At 49.5% G+C, this 23,980-nt stretch overlaps 1 protein-coding gene and 1 long non-coding RNA gene across 2 annotated transcripts in view; one reads left to right on the forward strand and one right to left on the reverse strand.

Annotated features, from left to right (window-relative positions):
• BCL2 (BCL2 apoptosis regulator) overlaps positions 1-23,980 on the forward strand; it is a 185,758-nt gene that overhangs the window by 152,379 nt on the left and 9,399 nt on the right. The window lies entirely within an intron of this gene.
• LOC144242739 (uncharacterized) lies at positions 4,776-8,306 on the reverse strand. Its single transcript, XR_013338448.1, has 3 exons — positions 8,173-8,306; positions 6,473-6,562; positions 4,776-5,142 (listed from the first exon to the last, which is right to left on the reverse strand). It is a non-coding gene; the product is annotated as an uncharacterized LOC144242739 (long non-coding RNA).

A 23,980-nucleotide genomic window follows, 5' to 3' on the forward strand; every position in this document is an offset into this window, starting at 1 on the left:
TTTTTATCTTTATGTCCATTTTTGTTTGGCTCATTTCCCTATTCAATTGGATTTTGTCTTCTATTTCGTGAATAGGACTCCCCCACAGTACCTAATAATACCCCAGGCCTGTAAGAAGTGAATGCCCAGTAAATGTCTTCTGACCCCTGGAGATGAGTCCTATCCTTGCCTCCGGAACATTCTACTGAAATTAGCCAGTGCCCGTTGGCCTTAAATGCATAATATCAAAATGGAAAGTGAAAGAAGAAACATCCATACTTGTGCTAGTTTTGAGAAAATTCCCAGCTCTCTCTCTCTCTCTCTCTGCTCCTAAAAAAACCCCTGCACCACTTACTTGGGAAAAACTGCTTTGGCCCAACCAGAAAAAGAAAACTCGGGACTCCGTAAGTAGTGATATTTATTTTAAAGCAGGGAAACAGAGTTAATGATTATGTCTGCATGTGGGCGAGTGGGGGCAAAGGTACCCTGGCTTTCCCTCCTGTTCCTGGCGAATTGGAACAGGTGTGGAAATTCCCCCAAGTTACACAGTGCCAGTTTACACGTTTGTATACAGAGTTTCGTGAGTGTGTGTGTTTTTTTCCTCTGAAAGTCATTCTCTTGTTATCATCTCATCTTGAAACTAGAGAGGAAGGGAATGGAAAAGCAAATTGCTAATATCAGAGGCTTCTGGAAATTCCCCTTTTATGGTACATGAGTCTTTCTTAAGAACAGTTCTCTTTCAGTTGTGTTTTTGTGATTTTGGTGAAAATCGCTCTGCTCAGCCCGACCTCTGGTTCACTTAAGCATGATCCCAGCTCTCTGTAGAGCCTGGGGCTGGCCAGACCTGGCCAAGGGACGGAAATTGGATGTGCACTGCTTCGGGGAAGAGAGACCCATGGAGAGACTCTGTTTTTAAAGTAGGTAAACTGAGCATAAAGCCACCATCACAGGATGTAAAATCATTAACTTATCCAGTATCTCTTATAAACTGATGAATCTCACATGAACTAATGACTCACCACTGCCCGAATGGTGGGCAGGCAGGCAGCTGTCTAAATATCTGTCGGCATTTTGTGTTAATGTACATGATCAGTTCCAGGTACAGCCTGGCTTACACTGAAGCTAACTGAAGTGTTTTCAAGTCAAGGCAATGCCAGCTATTGCAGAGCAAGCTGCTTCCCCGCCAGCCCCCACGGTTTCAGAAGATGCTTTATTAAAAGATAGATGGAGGCCTGGGATGCCGGTGCTGGGACAGGCTTGTGTCTGATGTGCCCACAGGTGGACAGGGCCGCCGTGGGGCCAGCAGGTGGGAGGGGCCCCTGGGCGAAGGCCCATCTTGCTGCTCCTGGGGGCTTGGAGGACCCACCACGGACTGATGCTTGGAATGTGGGAAGCATGTGACAATCCCAAAGCTGGGCTCTGAGGGGCTATGCTAATTAGCAAGGCCCCTGCTGGGGTCAGGTCACTGGGCGGCCAGGTAAACAGTATCAGGTTATTTCTGCATTGGCAGAGGGAGGCGGTGGACTAGGGCCCTTCGCTGTGGAGTGGCTCTTGGCAGTTACTTATTAATTATACCTCAAGGCACCGCTAGGTTAGACAAGAAAAATAATCCTCTGGCAGCTCTTTCTGACTTCCTCTCTCTCCCATCATCCTCACAATCCACTCCTCCAGCGTGGGAAACTGAGGAGACCTCCTCTCTGGGAACTCTGAGGACAGCCAGCTTCCCAGGCCCCTGGGACACACAGCCTGTCCCCTCCTCCAAGGAACCCTAGATTATTCTAGGCCAGGTGAGTGTAGACCCTGTCGGAGCTTTTCTTATGAAATGTCTTGACTTTTGGGTTTCTTTTTCCTGCTACACTGAGCCCTTCTATATATTTGTTTTCTTTCTAATTTCGGCGTTAAAAATAAAAGAAAAGAGTGTTTGGGTACAGTGTAAAAGTTTGGAAACTCCCTAGTGCCCCTGAAACCGGACAGGTGCCTGTTTGTTTCTCTGTCAATAAACAGAGTGCGCACTTGGCAGGTCAAGTGGTGGTAGCCACGGTGGACACGGGCCCGTTTCAGTGTTCGAGAAGGACCGGGTGGCTCTAAGTTAGGAGCAGAGCCTGCCTCTCCCCTTCTTTTTTGATCTTCTGATAGAGACCACATAGTGTTCTCTTCACGGTATTTTGATGGCATATGGTGTATAAACACAGGTGTGACCTTTACACCATGCACGGGGTTACAATATAATCAGTGAGAGAAGATAAAACCAGCTGGAGTTGAAGGTTAAAGCTGAAAACAGCTAATTCGAATTTTCACTGAAAACAATGTCACAGGTGCCCTCAAAGGGACGCTCTTCAGTCCCTTACAAACCAGCCCCACGCGAAAGTCTTCCGTGAAAGAGCCACCTCTTGAGGTACACACATACTTGGTGACACCCACTCTGAGGAGACCCTCCTCCGAGGTGCACTGTGCCTCCTGCCTGGCTGCATGGAGGGGAGTGTTGAGAACTTTGTTTTATTGGAATAAAGCATCGTGAGGTGTCTGGTCCTGGCTTCCGTGCTGGCTGGCATTTCCCTTCTTTGGGACTCAGTTTCCTCGCGTACAAAAATAAAGCAATTTGGAACCTGTTCCTTAAGCTTCTTGCATTCTGGTTTTTCTGGATGGAAGCTCGGCCTGGAAGCCTAATGCCATTGGGGTACTTAATTCTGAGGGGGGACAATATATGTGTGTGTGTGTGTGTATGTGTGTGTGTGTTTGTGTGTGTATCTGTAGGTATCAGACCCAGAATTAACTTGTTTGTTTGTGCAAAGGCTTTCTTATTTAAGTCCAGGACTTGCCGTCTGAATTTGAAGGCGGGGGGCCCCAGATTCCTGTTTGCATAAGTAGCTGCTGTGGCTTTTTCTTACTGAACAGCCAGCTCAGAGGAGAGGAGACGGAGGAGAAACCGGAGCGCAAAGTCTCCAAGGTTAACACCTCCACCTCAGAGCTGCCTCCGGGCAAACACTTTTACCTGCGTCTCTGGCTGTCCAGGAAGTCAGGACTCTGGGCGCAGAGCCCTTTTGAGGTTATGAAATCCATGGGTTTGCAGTCGCTGAGCAGAGCAAGAGAGGGGCCTTTAGGTCAGGACGTGGGCCTCTGAAGGAAGCCTCTGTTTCTGTTTCTGTGAATGTCAAGTGGACGGGCAGGTGGACACGCGGCATTCTTGTGGTGCGCAGGGGAGGGGGCGGGAGCAGGGCTCTGGGCATTGAGGAGAGGGGCTCCTGCCAATTCTCTAAGGCAGGGATTCTCAACAGGGGACTGTTGGCAAGGTCTGGAGACGTTTTGGTTGTTGCAGCGAGGCCGGGGGTAGAGGCCACAGAGGCTACTAAACATCCTAGGATGCCCTTCCCCAAGAGAGCCTTGTGTATCCCCAAATGTCAACTGATCTAAGCCCCAAAGCAAGTCACATTTTCTAAGTTGAAGGCACGGGGCTGGGATGAATGGGACAAGTTATTTGCAGTTCTTCCCCCGTCAAGGGACAGACCTCGGCCACTCTGCTGCTGGGTAAGGTTTTGCTAACTGTAGCCTCCTTCACTTCTCTCTCTGCCCCTGTCTTTTACCCCCTTCAGCCTTTTCTTTTTCCTTTCTGTTTTTGTTTTGCTTTGTTTTTGTTGTGGTGGTTGTGGTTGTTTGTTTCTTCTTCGTTTGGCTTCTCCACAAACTTCATGCATTTTAACTCCGTGTTTAGGGATAAAACAATTTCTGGCCTGGAGAAATGCGCTCAGGCAAGACAAACAATGAGAACAGAAGTCCCCAGAATGTGAAGCGCACCTTACCTCGGTCACACCTGTGGTCTACACTGGGAGAGAGAGGGTGAGCCCCTGACCAGCAAAGAGAAAATGAGGGGAGGGTGCGGAAGAGAGAGGGTGTGCCCAGCGCTCCTGGGAAAGAGAGGAGAGGGCTGAAGGTGACCCCGACGGGCCCTCCTCTCTTCCCCACCTCCACGACCTGCCCCACTTGCTGTATTTCTTCCTCCCACCACCACCTTACTTGCTCGTCCATCCCTCTCATCTCAGCCACCGTCCTGCTCTTCCCTCTACGCACCAACAGGGGGCAGCAGAAAGCAGCCAACAGAGCCTAAAGCGAGGAACCCAACCTGGGAACCGTCCCTTCACCTAGACTCCTGAGCGCCCTTTGGCTTCTCTCCCAACAGGTTGATGCTCGGCGACCCTTGTCTTCCATCAGCCTGTCTCTGCACCCTGAGCCCCTGGAGAGCGCTCCCCACCCAGCGCACAGCACATCCCGCGCCAACCCGGCCCTGGGTCATGTTCAGTGTGGTGACTCAGTGTGGTGACTTGCTGTGTGGTTTCTCAACCTTTCAAAAGAGGCTATTTTGCCTCGTCAAGCTGACTGTCCGTCCCTTGAGGCAAGAGCCGTGCTCTGTCCCTGATGTTTCCCCCCAGGCCCCGGTCCAGCGCTGTTCCCAGAGTCTGTGCTCCCTTCCAGGGATTCATGGAGAAGGCCCTGTCATCTGCTGTCTGCCTGCTGTGTCTCCACAGGCCCACCATTTCCCAGGCCCTCACAGTCAATGCCGTCACTCCCTCGTCTTTATAGGTGAATAACTGAACTCAAAGGCATCAGACGTGTTGGCCAAGGTCTTAAAACTACGAAGTAGTAGACTTGGGAAGCCAGCTCGACATTCTAGACTCTACCACACACCATCTTGCCATCCCAGTCCCACCCAGTCCTAAAAATCTCTTACCACATGTAATAAGCCCATCTTCCTTGAGCACTTCCTTGAGCCTTTATGGATTGTGCTGTTTACCTAGTTTTAATTTTGATTCATTTATTTATTCGCTCCCCAAACACAGCTTCCGCCAGGTGTCGGGCACCGTTAGAACCCGAGAGGACAGAGATGAGGAAGGGCATTCCTGCCCTCGAGGGGAAGGCATGGATGCATAGCAGTGAGCTTGGTCGTGAGCAGAGATGTGTGTGGTGAGGAGGTGATGGGCTTGGTCAAGAAGAGCCTCACAGAGGAGGTGATGTGTGAGCAGAGTGTCACATCCTCGTGACATGTGGTGTGAGCCGGGTCTCAGCTGATGCTGTCCGTAGTCCCATGGAGTACAAGGCATGAGCTGGGCGTGGCTGGAGACAGGGGTCAGGGCCAGGTCACCCTGTAGATAATGGGGAGTCGCTCAGGGCCTTTGAATGAGAAAGAAGGACATGGTCATTTGTGGTTTAAAGGGAGCTTCCAGCAGCAGTGCTGAGGGTGGGTTGGAGGGAGCAGGGTGATTTAGGCATATCAGAGCTGTGCAGTGGGGTGACAGGTGTGGGTGGGGAGGGAGGAGGAAGAAGTTGGGAATCACTTCAGGGTCTCCCACTAGGTTGCAGGCTGCCAGGGGCTGACTAGGAGTTTAGAGGCAGATTTTAGGAAGGCTTGATGAGTTCCCTTAATGAGGGTGTTGAGTGTGCGGGACTTGATGTATATGTGGATACATTTGGTGCTGGGTTAGGGTTTGACAGCTCACTGGGTAGCCATCAGCATAAATGCCCCTTAGAAAATGGAGGAAGAGTATGAAGTCTCTACCCCATGGGGGTGGCCTGTTCCCCTAAGTCCATCCCCCCATGTGGAATAGTAGTACTGAGTTATCTTTGTCACTAAGCTACCTACTCCAGGTCGACAGGAATGACCCACAGGTGGAAGGTTCAGGGATGTGATAAATAAATGAGTTTCTTCTTATCTGTACCATTGAGAGTCCATGACTATCCCCAGATTCCACATTCGGGCTTCCCCTTTCCCGGGCCACAGCTAATTTTTAAACATCACTGTCTTATGGAAGGCTCCGAGCTTTCCTCTTGACTGTCCTGCTGTCGGTCATCCTCTGGACCTGCCTTTGGCTTTTTGACATATCCAGATCTGCAAGGAGCATCCCGGGTGGGGACCTCATGGCTTGGCACTGTTAGATGTCCTTCCTGTTGCCTGATGAGGACCAGGCTGGTCTTTCTGCACCAAGATCTGGAGAAACGAGCTTCCCTGTCTCCATATCTCTTCTCCTGGGCTTGTAGCCGAGAGCCCAAAGGTATCAAGTCGAGTTTGAAGTTTTGTTATTGTTGTTGAAGGATGACCTTGACTAATGATATTACAAAACAAGGTCCTAACATCAAAACCCACAAGCCCTGCAAACAGAACTTGACCGGCTTCTGCCGTTGCACGCTGCTATTTTCATATGTGCATTTCCTACCAACTCCTTATAATGAAAGTCCCCAGGAAAGGGACATTAAGATCTCTGACAGTTAAATGGAAAGACAAGAAAAGACCGGAAGGGAATGACAATTACTGAGTGCCAGTCCCTGTGCTGAGCTCTTCACAGAAGTCACGTATCCTGGTGACGACTCCAGACCCAGAGTCTTATTTTCCACACTTTATGAATTAAGAAATCGAGGCTCAGAGAGGTTAAAGAACTCATCTCACGCGAGTTAGATTTAAGCATTCCTGGGAAAGAAAGGAGAACAGGTAACTCATCCAACTCACTGTCACACGAGTAATGCACAGAGTCCGGGATCAAGGCCAGATCTGCCTTATTCTAATGCTTGTGCTCCTTCCTCCCCATCGAGCTTTACCCTAGAAGGATGGAAGGGGGAGACACAGGATCAGAGGCTGAGGGAGGTGAGAGAGGAAGCTGAAGCTGTATGGGTACACTAGCCTCTTAACATTTTCTGCTGAAGGAGCCATTGTCAAATAGAAAATACCCAAATTGAAGACACAGTGAGGCATCATCACCTAACCAGTCCACCCTCTGCCATAATGGGTACTCTATAATTTTACCAAAACCAAGTAATTATGTCTTCCAGTAAGAAAGGAAGGTGCTGGGACGCATGAGTGGCTCAGCTGGTTAAGCATCCGACTTCGGCTCAGGTCATGATCTCACAGTTCATGGGTTCAAGCCCCATATCGAGCTCTCTGGATCCTCCATCTGCCTCTCTCTCTGCCCCTCCCTCCCTGTCTCTCTCTCAGAAATAAATAAACATTTACCAAAAAAAAGTAAGGAAGGTTCTGAGGACAGGCACATGAGTTATGTTTTTTGCTTCCTGGGAATACTTCTCACTTTATTATTTGGTAGTAAGACTATTTAGGAGTAAACGCTTTGGAGATAGATGGATTGGCTGGCAAGTTTGACAAAAGCCCTGCGCGCATGTGCTAGAAAATTGAAGTATTTGTTTCATCTTCATCATCCCCTCTGACCTCACTTAAAAGCAAAATCTCAGGCATGTGGATGAATTGGGGGGAAGGGGATGGTTTTTACGAACTAATGAAAAAATCTTTTTAGAATCTCTTGAAAGAGATTGTTTTTAAAATTTCAAGTACCTAGAATTGGGCACACAGAGTGTTGTTTCCAAGTGGCAGCTCTGTTTAGCGAATAATGACCACATCAAAACGCCAGGCTCAGTATGGTGTGCTCCGTTTCTGGTCCCCTAACAGTCACATCAGTTTGGTGTCAAATGCATGTTTCTAAAGAACGCGAACATTGTTTTCTCTTAGTTAGATAAACAAACTCCTTGATGTCTATTTATAACTGTTTGTTGGTGAGTCTTGTGTTAGTTATACAAAGCAGTCGGAACACAAGAGAGCTGTTTTGCAGGTTGTCTGTTGAGTAAAGGCTGTCAGTGTTAGTCAGGGTCTCAGTATCTCCTACCCAAGCCCCTACTTGCAGCTCTGAATTCGTAGTTTTCAGAATGTCCCCCAAAGCTGTCCTTTCAGCTGCTGTAGATTATATATGTAGAGAGCGCCTACCAGGTTTCTTCTTTCCCGGGAAGGAGACTGGCCTTGAGAATTAGCCAATGGGCCCATTTAACTCTGTTTCCTAGCTCATTTATCCAAGGGCTCAGTGCCCACTGAAAACCTTCACATAACAGAAAGCCAGTGTTTGGGGGGGCATTTGGTTTCAACTTGCTTGTGTTTGAACATTTATATTTATAATAGTGCTAATCTCTAAGGGACTCAAATCACATTAAGAGCTTTATCTAAGGCTGCCAAGGAAATTAGCATGTATCCACATGACTGGGAATGATGAGAAATGGGGTTGGGCCTACAGAAATTTAATAAGCTCCGACTTTCATTTCAATTATCTTTTCCATGAGATTTTGTTTTTAAACCCACGCGGTCAGGCCTGGGCACACATTTTCCCCTTCCACCCCCAGCTCGTCCCGTCACCCTCACCCCGGGCCCCTCACCGCCATGGCCACGTTGCCTGGATGGACTGACCGGCCTGCTTTGTCTCTTCCTCCTCGGAACCTTCCTGGCCTGTGTGTCAGTGCCACTTACTCTTTCCTTGTTGTATTTCTCCTTCCTGGCTTCTCACAGACTTGTCTCCTACTAGAGGGCAGAAAATGTTGGTGATTTTCTCTTGCGTTCACCCCAGCGTTTAGGTCATGCGGGCCACGTAACTGTGCCCGATAAATAGTGTGGGGTAGATGGTTAGTCAGTCAGGGGGTGGACCGGTGTGGTGGGAGATAGATAGGCCATGGGGGAAAGTAGCTCGGGGTCACAACACACACTGTCAGCGTGGGGAGGGAATTTTGGGGGGAAATCTAGACAGATGAGTTTGATCAATCTGTCAGGCCAGTTTATAGAAAAAGCGCAAGAAGGGGAAAATTCCCTGTGAGCAGTTGGAGAGATGAAAGAGAAGTAGGGATTGCCCCTTACTGCATTACAGAAGGGGAAACCAAGATGACTTATCAAGTAATTTTTTGACGCTAAAATGAAAGCTCAGTGCAGTCAGGACGAAAAGAGGCTCATTTGCCTTCTCGGTGGAGACATGGCTTGGTACTCTTTGAACAACGTTGCCTGTCACACTGGAAGAATATGACAGGAGTCCCCCAGTGGAGGCTGGAGAGTCAATCCCTGCTCTCCCAACCAGGATAAGTATTCCATAAGCATCAGAACTTCTGTCGCAGTCCGACATTCCTACGACTGTTACTGCACAATGACTTAGCTACGCCTCAGCATTTCTGAAGGAATCCCTGTGTAAGTTTACTTCTTAATCCCTACATGGAGACTGTTGGTTTGTCACTGAAACGGCTCACTAAAGGCTGAGCAGAATCTGGTTGTCGAATCACTTCCGAGCTTTTGGGTACAGAGAAGGCTTCGTAATGACAGTCTCACCGCCTAGGGAGGATGTCACCTGAGGGAAGACAGAGCAAAGACACTTGCAAAGAGAAAGGGTGATGGCAAAGGAAGAGGGGTAAGAGAAGGGGGAGAAAAGAGTAGATCCACATAGCAATAAGAGAAGAAAAATCATTACAGTGCCCAGTGGACAAAAAAAGTGATGTTTCTGGTTTTCTTTAGGCCCTACTGCACCCATTTCTGTGGCAAGAAGGGGAGATCAGGTGCTTTCTATGGGACCCACTCTTGAAATGCTATCACTGAAGCAAGAAGGGAGACACCATAGCAGTCTTTCAACCAAATCTCTGTTTTGTTTTTGTTTTGTTTTCATTTTCGAGCTGAGTCCAGCCAAGTGGGGAAAAATTCTGTGTGGACAAGGGAAACTTCTCTCCCTAAATCTCAAAGACTGATGTCAAAAGAACCCTTTCTGGAGAGAGCCATATAGTTAAGCATGGTGCTTGATTCCATACAAAAACTAGGTAAAGGGTTTTGAATGGCGTCTCCTCTCTTCCTTGCCGCTAAAACCTCTGCTAGGAGGCTCTGTAATGACAGTGGAGAGGAATATTAGAGATTCCATCAAGAAAAGGCTTTTAAAGGAAGGCTGTGTTCTTGCACTATTACTTGGACTGTCTCTCTGAATACCTGAATGGTTCCAGTTGTTTTTTGAATACGAGTTGAGAGTGGCAGAATTAACTCTCAACCAGCCTAGAATAGCAGCCGAGACAGAAATAAGTCAAAGTCCTCTATTATCAACCAACACTTTTGCGAGAAATTAGCTTGATTTTTTTTCTCATAATTTAAAATTTTCCCAAGAGACAGAGATGTTTTAAGGAAGCAAGCCCCTGCTGTAGTCAAGCTTATGACATCTTGGCTCTGTGCAAGCCCACTTTGCGGGGAGTCATTATTGTTTTTAGGGAGGCTGCGTGGTAGAGTAGAAGGGCAAGGTATTTTAGGTCAGAATTAAGGGTTCGAGTCCTGGTTCCACTCTCGATTAACAACCGTGCATCCTTGGGAAAGTTAAATATTTGTGGTCATCTATAAAATGGGAGTGACAGTAGTCATGACTCACCTGTGGGCTGTTGAGAAGCTCTACCAGCTGGTAGGTATGGACGCACTTTATCAACTATAGTACTTCAGGTGAATATTTGTTTTCATTCGTAATAAGTACGTTTGTCATCATGGGAAAGAGAATGCTATTGTTTCATTTTCAGTATACGCTCGCCCTTTATTTAATAACCCTTTCAGTGTCCTGCTGTGTTCCAGCCAGCAAACCAGACACCAGAAAGACCCTCTGTCACTTCCTACTATTATATTGCATCAGTGTGAGGTTTACTGCTTACCCGGCACTGGATAATTTTTGGCCTTCACAAATAAGGATAAAAGTCCAAGAGCCAGAAAGATTAAGGATTAAGTTAATTTTTAAAATAACAAGTCTTTTCATATAACCCCTTCTCATCTATATGGTGCTGGTAATTTTTAAAATTAGGTTTTCCTCGGGCGTTTCACACTGAAAATGATGGACTCCCTTGTCCCTTGTAATTGCATTTCTTTTGATTTTCGTTTATTATGACTTGCATCTCACTGACACTTTTTTCCTAGAATGTTCAAAGCATATATCATCCAACTAAAAGGAAAAAATACTGTTGTAATAAAAAAGGAAAAGAGAGCAAGAGAGAGAGTGGATATTCCTCTCTGTTTGTTCCAAACAAGGCAAAGTCTTCAGTCCTCATTCTTTGTACACGCCAAAGTTGATGTCATGGAGCCAGTCCAGTCTTGGGTTATCTGAAATGAAAAAAAGAAAGGCACTCCAACAGTCTTCTGAAGCCTGAAAAACAAATTTTCCACAGTCTGATAACCCAAAAATGACTGAATGGATTTTCTGTGTAATTAACAAGGGGTGGGGGCCTGGAAGGCCATTGGGGAAAAGATTTAAAAATGGAAAGTTTCAGTTCAAAGGGGGTGTTCTGGGAGATTCAAGCAACGCTCGAGGGGCTGACAAGGAATAACACGGTTGTCTGGAGTAACGTGGTGTTATTATCTGAGGAATGGGACTGGAAACCAGAAAGTTCCTTTGGTTGTTGAGTTAACCACTACTGAATATTATTTATGAGTGATAAGTAGGACACATGCAGGGAAGGTGTCTGCTAATTTTTCATAAAACCGCCTCTGTATTATTGAAATATGGCTTTCATTCCACTTGAAGCCTAGTCGTACACAGCTGTGGTGTGGATTCCTAGGCAGGAATAGGTAGGTGAGACTTTAGAAACCATACCTGGGAGTCTCATTTTCTGGGGCCTTGATGGTTTGGGAAGTGGTTTCTTCTTCTTCTTTTTTTTTTTTTTTTTTAAATTATTTTAATGTTTATATATGTTTGAGAGAGAAAGGCAGTGTGCAAGCTGGGGAGGGGCAGAGAGAGACAGACACAGACTCTGAAGCGGGCTCCAGGCTCCACGCTGCCAACACAGAGCCCGAGGAAGGGCTTGAACTCATGAGCCCTGAGATCATGACCTGAGCCAAAGTCCGATGCTTAACCAACTGAGCCACCCAGGTGCCCCTGGACAATTTTCCTTTTGTAGTCTAGAATATAAAGCAGTTTCCTAACTTCTCTCTCTGTTAGGGCAGTTAACTTCCAGGGCTCTTCTCGTGAACCCAGCTCTAGGATTCAGGCTGCCATTTGCACCTGGAATAGAGGGAATGGCAATTTGGAGACTTTCCATGAGAATCAGAAAGTCCTAGTAGCCTGTATGTCTCCCAGGCTCCCAGTTACATCACCCTTCCCTTCCTCTCTGCTTCTGACACACAAACACAAAAGAGTCCCAGAATCTACAAGGTACGTGAACTTCAATCCCGAGAGGGCCTTCAGAGGACGTGTGGGACCTTCTCCTCCTGTCACTAGGGAGACTCTTGGAACCTGGAATGATGATTCCCTTGGCAGAAGAGAGAGAGCCTGAGCTCTGCTTGGGCTTTTTTCCTTTTGAAAGAGTATCTTCCATTGTCAAACATTAAACCTTGGAATTCTTGCTTTCTTACCAAAAGGTCTTATAGATTTGGGGCGCCTGGGTGGCTCAGTGGGTTAAGCATCTGACTCTTGATTTCAGCTCAGGTCCTAATCTCAGAGTTCATGAGTTCAAGCCCCTCACTGGGCTCCACGCTGACATCCTTCCTCACACATAGTACTTACAATGGTTTTCTTGTGCAAGAACTTTTAAAATCTTTGAAGGTTGCCTTAGCACCTTTCAAATATGCAGTACAGTGTTATTAACTAGTCACCATGCTGTGTGCTATATCCCAGGATTTATTTTATGTCTGGAAGATTGTACAAAAGGTCTCATAGACAGGATGACAATGAAATTATAATTTTTTAATGTTTTCTTTATTTCTGAGGGGGGGGCAGCATGAGCAGGGGAGGGTCAGAGAGAGAGGGAAATACAGAATCTGAAGCAGGCTCCAGGCTCTGAGCCAGCTGTCAGCACAGAGCCCGACGCGGGGCTCGAACCCACAAACCATGAGATCATGACCTGAGCTGAAGTCAGACACTTAACCGACTGAGCCACCCAGGCACCCCGAAATTATTATATTTTAACATCTAAAATTATCCTTGGGGCACCTGGGGGGCTCAGTCGGTTAGGCATCCAACTCTTGACTTTGGTTCAGGTCATGATCTCACAGTTTGTGGGTTCTAGCCCCATATCAATGTCTATGCTTACAGTGCAGAGCTTGCTTGGGATTCTTTCTCTTCTTCTCTGTCTGCCCCTCCCCTGCTTGTGCTCTGTCTCTCTCAAAATAAATTAATAAAACACGGAAACACAAAAATCATCCTTACAAAAAATATCTTCTCCAAGTGATGTACGAAGTTAGTAAAACTTACCGATTTGAATCTGTAACTCATCCACTGTAAACTTACACACAGAGTCAGACATCTCGCAAAACCCTCCAGGTGTGTGTGAAATAACCCTCATATTTTTTTTCACAGTTTTTCAGGTTGTTTTAGTAGGTTAGGATTACCTCGAAAGGCATTTAAATGATGTTTCAGGTTTAAGCGGAAATGAAAAGCATACAAAGTTGTAAGACTTAAGAATTTCAAGAATTTGGCAGAGGTGGAAACTCCCAGGGAAGAAAAAAAACATGACATTTGGACATTTTTGTTCTGCTCTTCAATCCACCACATGCCGCCTCCGGTGGTCCCGTCACTACCTAGCCAGTATTTAAAGTCGCAAGGGTTAACTGAGTTTGTGGAGCAAGTACCTCGCTTAGACTCCAGCCAGGGACACGGGCAGTCAGACTGCCACGGTCAGGGGGCAGCAAAGACACCCTGCGTGACCTCGCACCATGCACAGGGTTCAGCCCGGCCCACGCTCTCCCATGGTGTCCATGAGCAGGGGCCCCTCAGCCACCCGGATGAGGGCTGGAAGGACCCCACGCAGCTACGGCCAAGCCCTTCCACGGCTTCAGAGGCCAGTGTGCCGTCTTCTTCCATCTGAGAGGGTGGGGATTACCACCTTCCAAAAAAAACGCAGAGCATGCGTGTCCTAGAAAGGAACAGAGAGAGAGAGAGAGAGAGAGAGACCAGGAACAATTAGAATCGGAGCCGAGGAATGAACTTGAGCAAGATAAGGAGGGAGCGGGGACGCAGAGCAGAAGCCACACACATTGGAGAACAGGAGGGGCCTGGGGTGTTAAGCGTCACAGTCAGTGTTGAAGCCTGAGTCTGGAGCTGGCTTGTGAGGCACCGAGGGGCTGGCTCGGGCCAGTCTTCTCTGCCCCTCACGCTGAGTACACCTCCCCAGCAGGGTGGGAGGTGTCCTGTGCTCAGGGCCGCTGATTCGGCCTTTGCTGGTCTGCCCTTAAAATTGGAGAAAGGGAGGCGTTGAACACATTTCCTCTCTTATGACTCCTGACGTTATAAAGGAAGTGCTTCTGGGGGGCGCCTGGGGGGCTCAAAGGGTTAAGCGCCCGACTTTGGCTTGGGTCATGATCTCGCGGTTCATGAGTTCGAGCCCTGCGTCGGGCTCTGTGCTGACAGCTCAGAGCCTGGAGCCTGCTTCAGATTCTGTGTCTCCCTCTCTCTCTGCCCCTCCCCTGCTCACGCTCTGCCTCTCTGTCTCTCAGAAATGAATAAACTTTAAAAATATATACATATATAAAGAAAGTGTTTCTGGTTTGCTTGGCCCACCTGCAGCAATAACCCCAAACCTGCTCCACAAACTAGCCTTCCAGAAACAATCCGAAGCAAACATAAAGGATTAAACACCCAGCGAGCAGATGGGCTCTTGTAAAATGCTCTGTGGGCAGGTTCCTAGGAAGTTAAAGGTCTCTGGCTTTGTTAAATTATGAAAAAAGTCCAAATGGAAGTCAGCAGAGCAAACGGTTACAGTCATGAGACCTGTAGGTGATGCCTGCTGGAGAGGGACCGGCTTGGCTGGGCGACAGCCTGCTGAACGGGGTCAGCTCGCGTGGCCCGGGGACCCGTGTGCCTCACTCACCACTGCCCCCCAGGGGCGCGCTTGGCTCGCGGGAACCACTGTGCATGACCCTGGGAAGGATTGAAATCCGGCTGCCGCTGTGGAGGTTCTGGGGCCACGGATTTTAATGTCCCAGATAGGCTGCACGTTGGATTTGCTTTTGCGTCTCCAGGAAATTTTGCCTCCTTCACATTCCAGAATTCCCTTGTGAAGCAGCCTCGTGAATAGGAGGGCCTTTCCCGAATGCTGTGGAAGGAATTTCTCCTGCGGGACGCCTGTCTCTGTCCTCACAGCATCTTAAAATGCTCTCGAGGTGGCGCGTGCGGCATCAGACCACCAGGGCCAAACCACAGACCGGGGAGTCGCAGAGCGCTGCGCGCTCCCGTGGGGTCCGGCTCTGCAGAGCGCCCGGGCGGGTGTTGGGGGGCCCGTCCTGGAGAAATGGGCGCGTTCTCCCTCATCACGGGGCTTCTTTCTGTTAACGCAGCCCCGCTCACTCTGACTCGCCCCTGACCACACAGCCAGGCCCCCTTAGGACTGCCACAGTATGGCCACCAGCGCCCACCTTGATTCCATGTCCCCAGATGCCATCCTCCTCATCTTCCTCTATGCAGACTCCAGGCTCGGCTCCTGGCCCCCCCAGCCCAGCCCCAGTGCACTTATTGAGCCTTCTCCGTCACTCGTCAGGACTTGCTGTTTAACCGCTCCCGCTTACCACTCATGTCCCCAAGGCCTCGATCTCCTCGTTGTCTGTCTCTCATGGGAGAAGCAAAGTATGGCTGGAAAAGCACCTGCCTGGGAGTTGCACAGGCCTGGATTCAAAGTGCACTTTTGCCACAACGTGCTGTGTCACCTTGGGCAAGCGGTGTGACCTCTCTGGCCCTGCAGTCTCTTCCGTATAATGTCATTTATAAGAGCCACCTCATGGGGTTTGGCACAGCAGTGGGTTCTCTCTCCTCAGCCTACAAGTAGACACTGAATAAACACTCCCCTAAGTGGTGTGACTGAGGTCAGATTGCTTGATGCAGATGTGTCCAAAGGAGAGATCAAAGCCAGAGGACCCAGGGCCACACTTGTGAAAGAAGACCCAGGCAAGGCTAGCGAGAGCCTTCCAAAGTTTGCACTAATTTTGTTATGAAAAGCATGTTGCATGTGGATCCAAGATTCATGCACTTGGCCAAGGGCTTCTTCCTTCAGGGGAAATAAAAATGTGCTCGAGCCATGGTCCCGCCTGAAGGCTCCAGCAGCCCGAGCCTGAGTTGCTTCTTCTGTCCTTAGAGGGGGAACAGTATTTCCAGTGGGACGGTGCTGTCTCTGAGTCGTTCCCACTGGAAGAGTGTTTGTTGAGTTTTTGATTTGGGGCAGGTGCCATATCCGGTTTAAGGAGCGTGTGATCGTACAGGCATCCACTGTGGCCGCTCACTCTCCCCGTGTGTGCTGAGCGCAGTGCCGGCCGCATGTTTGCATCGTGGAATTCCACTCAAGCCAACCCGCTCCCGGTGTCGGCGATGGCAGGAGCCGGCAAGGCTATGCAGGGTGATGCCTGCACTGACTGCTAACCTCCCAGCTTGGGGGTGGGGTGTGTGTGTGTGTGTGTGTGTGTGTGTGTGTGAAGTTCCAGCCCCGCCCCTTGACCGAGAAGCAGTCAGTGGTCCCAAAGCCCAGGGGGCTTGGCTCAGCTCCCATCCCAGGTCCAGGCAGCAAATACTTGGGTGACTTCCACGGGCAGGTCCCACGGACTCCTCGCTGCCAGCCGAAAACTGTGTCCAAGCATGTGATGGGAAGTGACGGTCGCCTTGGAAGTCCAGCTCCCCAGGGCCCGGGCTTCAGTCCTTGTAAGCGCCCCCTGCCAGCCTTTCTCGGTGAGCACGTGTCGGGCTCCGACCTTGATGTCCACAGCAGGTCAGCCAGCCAGCAGCTCTCCCCCCGAAGCTGTGCTCATGCAAGATTTGAGCCTCCCGCTCCCTGAGGCCCATCCGTGATTGCTTTCAGGCTCCGTGTGTGCCTGTGTGGGTGTGCCTCTCTGAGAGCCTTTGCGTCTCTGTTTCTGTACACATGGCCCTGTACTATTCTGGCAATAGGGAGCACATGCCGTCAGACGTCCTGTGCAGGGAACATCTATTCAGAGCAGAGCCATGAATCTGTGTCCCTGCATCAATGAGCCTGAATCCAGAACCACACGCTGACCTTGCTCGGGTTATTTCCCGGCACTAACAGCTATTGCCATTGACAGAGACTTTGCATTTTCCCTGTGATGGAGAGGTCTGCTCTCTTCCCTGGCCACAGGAAGACTGTCTGATGCGGAAGGAAGAAAATTGTCAAAGAGCCAGGCAGTGCGCCTTGAAATGCATCTGTTTTTATTCACATTGAGTCTTCCCAGGTGAACTGAACTAAATCATAGACTACAAAATGAAAGCAGATTTTTCTTAGCGCGCCCATATGGAACCCACTGGGGGAGCTCACCACCATGCTCCTGTCTCTTCCCCAGAGCGTGGAGGGTATATTTGCTCGTCTCCTGCGGAGGGTGGATTCGTGGTGTGGGGGACAGGCTTCTCCCACTGGCTGCGCAGGGATCACCTGCGCATTTTGACCATCACACGGTGACTCATGGGGCCGCAGAACTGGGGACAGGGTAAGGCCTAGTAGATCTTAGGATACTTTCAAGCGGGGTGTTAGTTAGCATCCTGGAGCTTCAGGCCAAGCTTGCTACTCACCTGCTGCAGACTCAGAACACAAGACCAGCACCATCGGGGGAGATCTCGTCCTGGACACATACGTGTCTGAGCCTGTCGGCGAGGCGAGCGCCCTGGAGCCAGTGGTGCGTGGAGCTTCCAGAAAAGAGGCCCAAGCTGACTTCTTACCCAGTCCTGAAACCAGACCAGGCCTGACTGGAGGCTGCGGTGCTCCACTGGGGATGGAGCCCATGTGAGCGGCGTTCCGCTTTGCTCTTTTCACTCTGACATGGCCCCCTCCAAGTCTGAGGCCACTTTCAGCAAGTTCCCATTAGGAAACACGGGTTCTTTGTAGTCCCCACCACCACCAACCTCAGTCAACACTTGCTGATTTAAACAAGTGAGCATCAGACATTCGGCCCTCAACTCTGGCCCTCCGCGTTTAATAAATGAAGGACCCCTGCCCCTCTGCCCTCCAGCAGCAGTGTCTTGCTGACAGCAATCAGGCCAAGCTGCAGACTCAACAAGCATCTGCTTTCTGTTCCCATTTTTGGCATATTTTCATGAATTAACTCTTCCAGTGGCAGGGAGCGGGGTGGGTACCTTGGCCACGCCTTGCGTTCACGGGCCACATGGCAGGCACGGTGGAGCCCTACATACTTAGCCCAGACGGTGACCTACAGGGATCGCACGCTCACCTGCCACCAAGTGCACAGTGATGAAGTTCATGCTCATTCACCGAGGCGGGTCCAGACCCCGGCGAGGGAGCAGAGAAGGGAGCCCCTGCCCGGTGGCTCTGGGACCCAAGGAAGAACAGTTGGTGGATGTATTCCAAACGCTGGTCTGGTCTGCCCGACGGATCTCCAGCCCACATCAGGCAGCGGAGAGTCTTCTGCAGAGGAGAAGCAAAGCTTCCCAACTAGTCCCCACTCTGACACCGCCAGTTCTCCTTAAAATTGATGTGAGATAGGGGCGACCGGGTGGCTCAGTTGATTAAGCGTCCGACTCTTGGTTTCAGCTCAGGTCAAGATCCCAGGGTTGTGCGATTGAACTCTGCATCGGGCTCCTTGCTGAGCAGAGAGCCTGCTTGGGATTCTCTCTCTCCCTCTGCCCCTCTCCACTCACCTACTCCTTGTGTGCCTGTGTGCTCGCTCTCTCTCTCTCTCTCTCTCTAAAATAAAAATAAAATTGGCATGAGAGGCAGAGAGTTTTGTGGGACAAATGCCTGGGTTATGACCATTAAACAGATAGGAAGCACACAGGCACATCAGAGGCCACAGCGGCTGGAGAAAGGAAGGTAGAGAGAGAGGATGGAGCTGACCGCAGGAGGCTCTGAGGCCACAGGTAGATTTTGGCAAAAGAGGGCCGTGGAGGCCAGAGTGTGGCAGCGACCGTCGTCCCTGAGAGGAACCAGGTCAACGGCTTACAGTAACAGCGTCTGACTTGCGTCAGGACATCCCAAGTCACATCCTGGGAGTCGCAGGAGGAAAGGTGGAGAAGACCATTAGCTGTGGAAGCCCAGGACCGTAGGCTGCAGATCGGCTACCAGGAAGTTTTCGGATAAGGGAAACCAGGGCCCGCAGTTGCTCACTGAGATCAGCACCAACCACCCTGACTTCTCCTCCGGAACAGGTTTCACCCACCTCACCGCCTCCCACGTTTGTAAAAATTCATAAAAAGGAGGATAACCATTGTGCAGAGTCTTTCACCAAAGGAGCCCTACCTCCCACACACCTGTGAAGCCAGGGTTACAGAGCAGTGAGTGCTTCTGTTGAATTCCATGTGGTGTAAAAATAGCTTCGTCCCCTTCTTCGTGTCGTGTGGGAAATGTAATTTTTTTATAGAATTGACATTCACAAAATTCAATTTAAAGTGATTGACTAGTTGGTTTCTGGTATATTCACAAAGTTGTGCAACTGTCACCATTATGCAACTCCAGAATTTCTATCACTCCAGAAAAAAAAAATTGAAAAAACCCTGTACCCATCAGTGGCCATTCTTCATTCTCCTCTGTCCCCAGCCCCTGGCAGCCACGAATCTGCTTCTGTCCCCGTGGGTTTGTCTGCTGTGGACATTTCATATAAATGGCACCATACAGTAGGTGACCGTTTATGCCTGGCTTCTTTAAAAAAATTTTATTTTTTAATATTTATTTTTGAGAGAGAGAGAGAGAGCACGAGCAGGGGAGGGGCAGAGAGAAGGAGACTCAGAATCTGAAGCAGGCTCCGGGCTCTGAGCTGTCAGCACAGGACCTGACGCGGAGCTCAAACTCACACACTGACAGATCATGACCTGAGCTGAAGTCAGACGCTTAGCTAACTGAGCCACCCAGGTGCCCCTATTTATGCCTGGCTTCTTTGGTGGAGTGGAATGTTTTCATGGAACGTAATGTTTTCAAGGTCCATCCATGTTGTAGCTGAATCAGTGTTTCATTCCTTTTTATAGCTGAAGGATATCCTTCTGGATGGATGCCCCGCCTTTGGTTTATGTGTTCGTCAGTTGCTAGACTCTTGGGTGGATTTCGCTTTGGCCTATCCTGCATAAGGGTGATGCAACTATTTATGTACAAGCTTTTGCGTGAACGTGTACATTTACTTACCTTGGGTATACATCTAGCAGTGGAATTGCTGGATCCCATGGTAACCGTTCAACTTCACCACCTTCCGTTCCAGCAACGTGTGAGGCTCCAGTTTCTTTCCTCCTCATCGACAGTTGGTACTGTCCACTTTTTACATGATAGCCATGCTAGTGGGTGCGAAGTGACATCTCATTTGTGTTTTTGGTTTGCATTTCCCTGATGACTCATGATATTGAATACCTTTCCTGGAGTTTATTGGCCATTTGTGTATCTTCTTCAGTGACATGTCTATCCAGATCTTTGCTTGTTTTTTTAAATGGGCTATTTGTCTCTTTGCTGTTGAGTTGTAACCATCACACTGGTTTTCTTTCTTTCTTTTTTTGTGCGTGACATACTTTCATACCCAACACAATATCATAAAGTGATACTTTCCCCATGCAGTGAAAATAGCATAGGCCCAAAGCAAAAAGGGGCCAAGCGCCAGAAAAATGCAGGGCACTGAGAGACTCCTAGCCAAAAGTGGGTAGTGGAATGAGGAAGGTAAGGAAGAAAACTGAAGACACTTTATTTTAAAGCCAAAACACTGCGAGGCAGATTACTACGGCCTCTGCTCTGGTGAGCTCCTGCAAAAGGCACCCTTCCTGGGGACTCGGTGGGCCCGGCTAACGATGAGGACAACGGCAAGTGAACTTCTCACTGCAGGATAAATTCGTCTACGCACATACAAAGTGCTTTGGATAGATCGAGAGAATGCTCATGCCCATTAAGGCTGCAGTCAATGCATGAGAATACACACACACACACACACACACAGAAGAGCGAGTGAGTCTTATAGGGCAGGGTGTGTGTCTTCTTTGGCTTCAAAACTCCTCAGCACCTTATGAAAATGTTTGCTTTGTGAATGATTAAGCAGCCTGAAGAGGAGATCTCCAGCTCTAGTGTAGACATGGCCTTTAATCTCCCCACTTTTGGTGTAGTGTACGAACACAATGGACCCACCAGCGCAATTATTAACATGTATTGAGTGCATTTCGCTCCAGAGGCATTGCTTTGCCCATCTCCACCTACGGTCTTCTGAAGCCCTGAGCTGTTCGCACCTCCTGGTGGGCGGGACCTAAGCCCACAGGTGGCTGAGGACCCTCTCTCTGCTGTATTTGCATAGCTGGTACCGGGGGATTTGGCCGTGTGCCTCACTCCTGATAGCACCTCTTACCCCAGCCCGGAGAGCAGGTAGACCAGCAGACCTGGGCCATCCCAGGTCCAGCAGGTGGACACGCCAAGCATCCCGAACCCGGTTCCGTGGCTGCAGGCTCCCCAGAACATCAGACTCCTTTGCAAATTATTTTCATCCTGTGCCCTGCTCAGAAAACAAGGAACCTTCGGGCTTCTCATTTTCTGCCCTCCCTAGTTCCTGAGGGCCCCTGCCTGATTTGCATCCTCAGCTCTATTTGCATCACAAAATACACCAAAACTGCCCTAGACCAACTTGGGGAGGAGGCGGGCGAGTTTTGTTTTTTGTTTTGTTTGGGTTTTTCATCTCCTGCCATTTCTCTAGCAGGTTTCTGGTTACATCCAGATGACACTTAGATTAGGTTTCATTTCTTGTCGTTGGCCTGTGATTCAGCGGGCCCCTCCTCGCGGGCGCCAAGCCCCGCTCACTGCAGAGGGCGATGGGGGGCTGCAAGCCTGGGACATGGAGTCGTCGCGTGAGTCTGCTTGAGTTTCTCTCCACACTGACAGCTGTGTGTCCTTCAGTTCTGGGCTCTACGGTCGTTGTTGTTTGGTTGGGTTTTTTTTTTTTTTCCCTTTCCTTTTCCCCTAAACCCGGAATCAATATTTTGGGAGTAGAGGTGGGTGAGGGAGGAAGGGCTATAGGGGACCGAAGCTGGCCACTGCCAAAGCAGCTCTGATATGGAGACGGAACCCTCAAGACTCATTCAGCACAAAGTGGCTGCAGAGGAAATCCTGCCAAGCCCATGATAAGGGGGAAATGGAGTCACTTCCTCACCAGCTGCTTTATTCAGGTAGAAAAAGTCCTCACTTCCTCGCGTGTGCTCTGCGGGCCACCACTCACAGAACCCCCGGGCAGCTTGCTTCCCCTTTTGATCTCCGCCAAAGTTGGAGTCCAGAGAATGGCTGCCGCCTTGGCTTCAGGGAGAGCCCTGGTCTCTGCTGTGCTCCCCTCCCTCGCCCCTTCGCTTCCTTCTTTCTCTTTCTCCCAGCATCTTCACTCTTGCTTGGCGATTGCATGTCAGTTCGCTCTGTGGACCGGAGCAGTCAGACAGACAGAATCGGGGATGAGCTCATACCGCTTAGTGGACTGCCAGCTCGTGACCATGGGGGGTTCTTTGTGTTCCCATAGATGTCCACAGACAGCTCGGGACCTTTGAGCATCTCTCACCCCCCAACCCCCTGTCCTGTACAACAGCCCCCAACCCGCCTCTCTTGCCGGTGTCCAGGAGTATTGCTTCTTTACCTCCAGGCAGCATTTCCAAAGCGCGTCTTCATAACACAGCAGGAATCTCCCTGACAGAGGAATCGATGGTCAAATGAGTTTGGAAGATGCTGCACAGTTTATCCCTGTCTTGGAGATTCAAGACACACGGGTAGGGATGTTATTCAAAATATATAACGACCGAGATGGAACAGACGCTGAGCGGTCAGATCCAGTGCCGACTGATGACCTGGCTACACAGCAGCCCCTCCTAGGATGACACCAGAGACTGTTGCAAAAAAAAAAAAAAAAATTAAGAAAGCACTGGATTTTGTTTTAGCCTGTCATTTGTTAGTCCTCCCAAACCTCCCCCCACCCTGCTTTTAAAAATATCATTTATTAAGACATGTTTGGGAAACCTGCTCTATAGTGAAAGAAACCCATTACTTCAGTTCCAGAAACATTCGCTGAGTGCTTAAGAGATGACAGACACAGGCTTCAGGGATCCAAAGATAAATAAGACGTGGTCGCTGCATCTCCAGGTGCTAATAGTTGAATGGGGGAAGACAGACATGTAAACAGACCATCTTCCGATGATACAGTGAACAAGGAATAGCTGGGGATTATTTAGCTTAATATAAGGGACTAGAGGAAATGATCGTACTGAATCCTTGAATGAACCAAAGGTAATTTACAAGTGGCAGAAGCTGGGGTCAGAATATTGAGAGCCTCCAGTGCCATGTTAAGTTTAGAGGGGCGCCTGGGTGGCTCAGTCAGTTAAGCGTCCGACTTCGGCTCGGGTTGTGATCTCATGGTTTGTGGGTTCACACCCCACACCGGGCTCTGTCCTGACAGCTCAGAGCCTGGAGCCTGCTTCAGAGTCTGTGCCTCCCCCTCTCTCTGTCCATCCTCTGCTCGTGCTCTACGTCTCACTCTCAAAAATAAAAACAAACATTGAAAAAAAAGGATTTTAGAAGTAAGCGTGAAAGTGACAGGTTTGATTCTGAATAGATCGTTCTGGAGGCAAAATGGAGAGGAGATGGAGGCTGAGAGATCAGATGGAGAATGATAGCAGTAACCTTGGGGATAGACAGCAATGGGGATAGAGACATGTGTAGGGGGTCAATTGGCAGTGAATATACTGGCCCTGTCTGACCGCCCCCCTTGCCCTCAGTGCTCACTTAGCTCACAGTTCCAGCGATGAGATGCAGCATCTGCATCTCTTTCTCTGAGGGCTTTCTCTGGCTTCTAGAACCCACCTGTCTATGTGCACAACTGGCCTAATGTGCTCGGGTATTAATGCCTCCATAGAGCAGTCCTCAGCCAGTGAACGGAAGGAGATGGTGTACAAATATCCCAGCTCCCTAGGCCGTTAGTGGGAGAACAAAAGGTGCATATGCTCTGCACTGACCCCCAGTTTTCCCAGCAGGATGAAGCTTCAAGGGCCAACAGCAGTTACCTGCTTGATAAGGTAATTTCGTGGCTGCTTTCTCACTCCCCTTCCGTCCCTGGGGTCATCTCCCAGATAAACTGCTCACACTCAAATCTTCGTCTTGGGGTCCGCTTCTGGAGGAACCAACCTCAGACTGTGGGCTTCACCAGTGGATGGGGGAGGGGGTGAGAAGGAGGAACACCTCTAGGGGACGCTGAGAGCGTGGGTTTACTTGACAGCAGGGGCGTGGGGAAGGCAGGAAAAAAGGCAGGCTTGCTTGAGGGGCTGTGATACTTCAG

This window comes from Crocuta crocuta, unplaced genomic scaffold (genome assembly GCF_008692635.1).
Source record: "Crocuta crocuta isolate KB4526 unplaced genomic scaffold, BGI_CrCroc_1.0 scaffold36, whole genome shotgun sequence".
Lineage (NCBI taxonomy): Eukaryota > Metazoa > Chordata > Mammalia > Carnivora > Hyaenidae > Crocuta > Crocuta crocuta.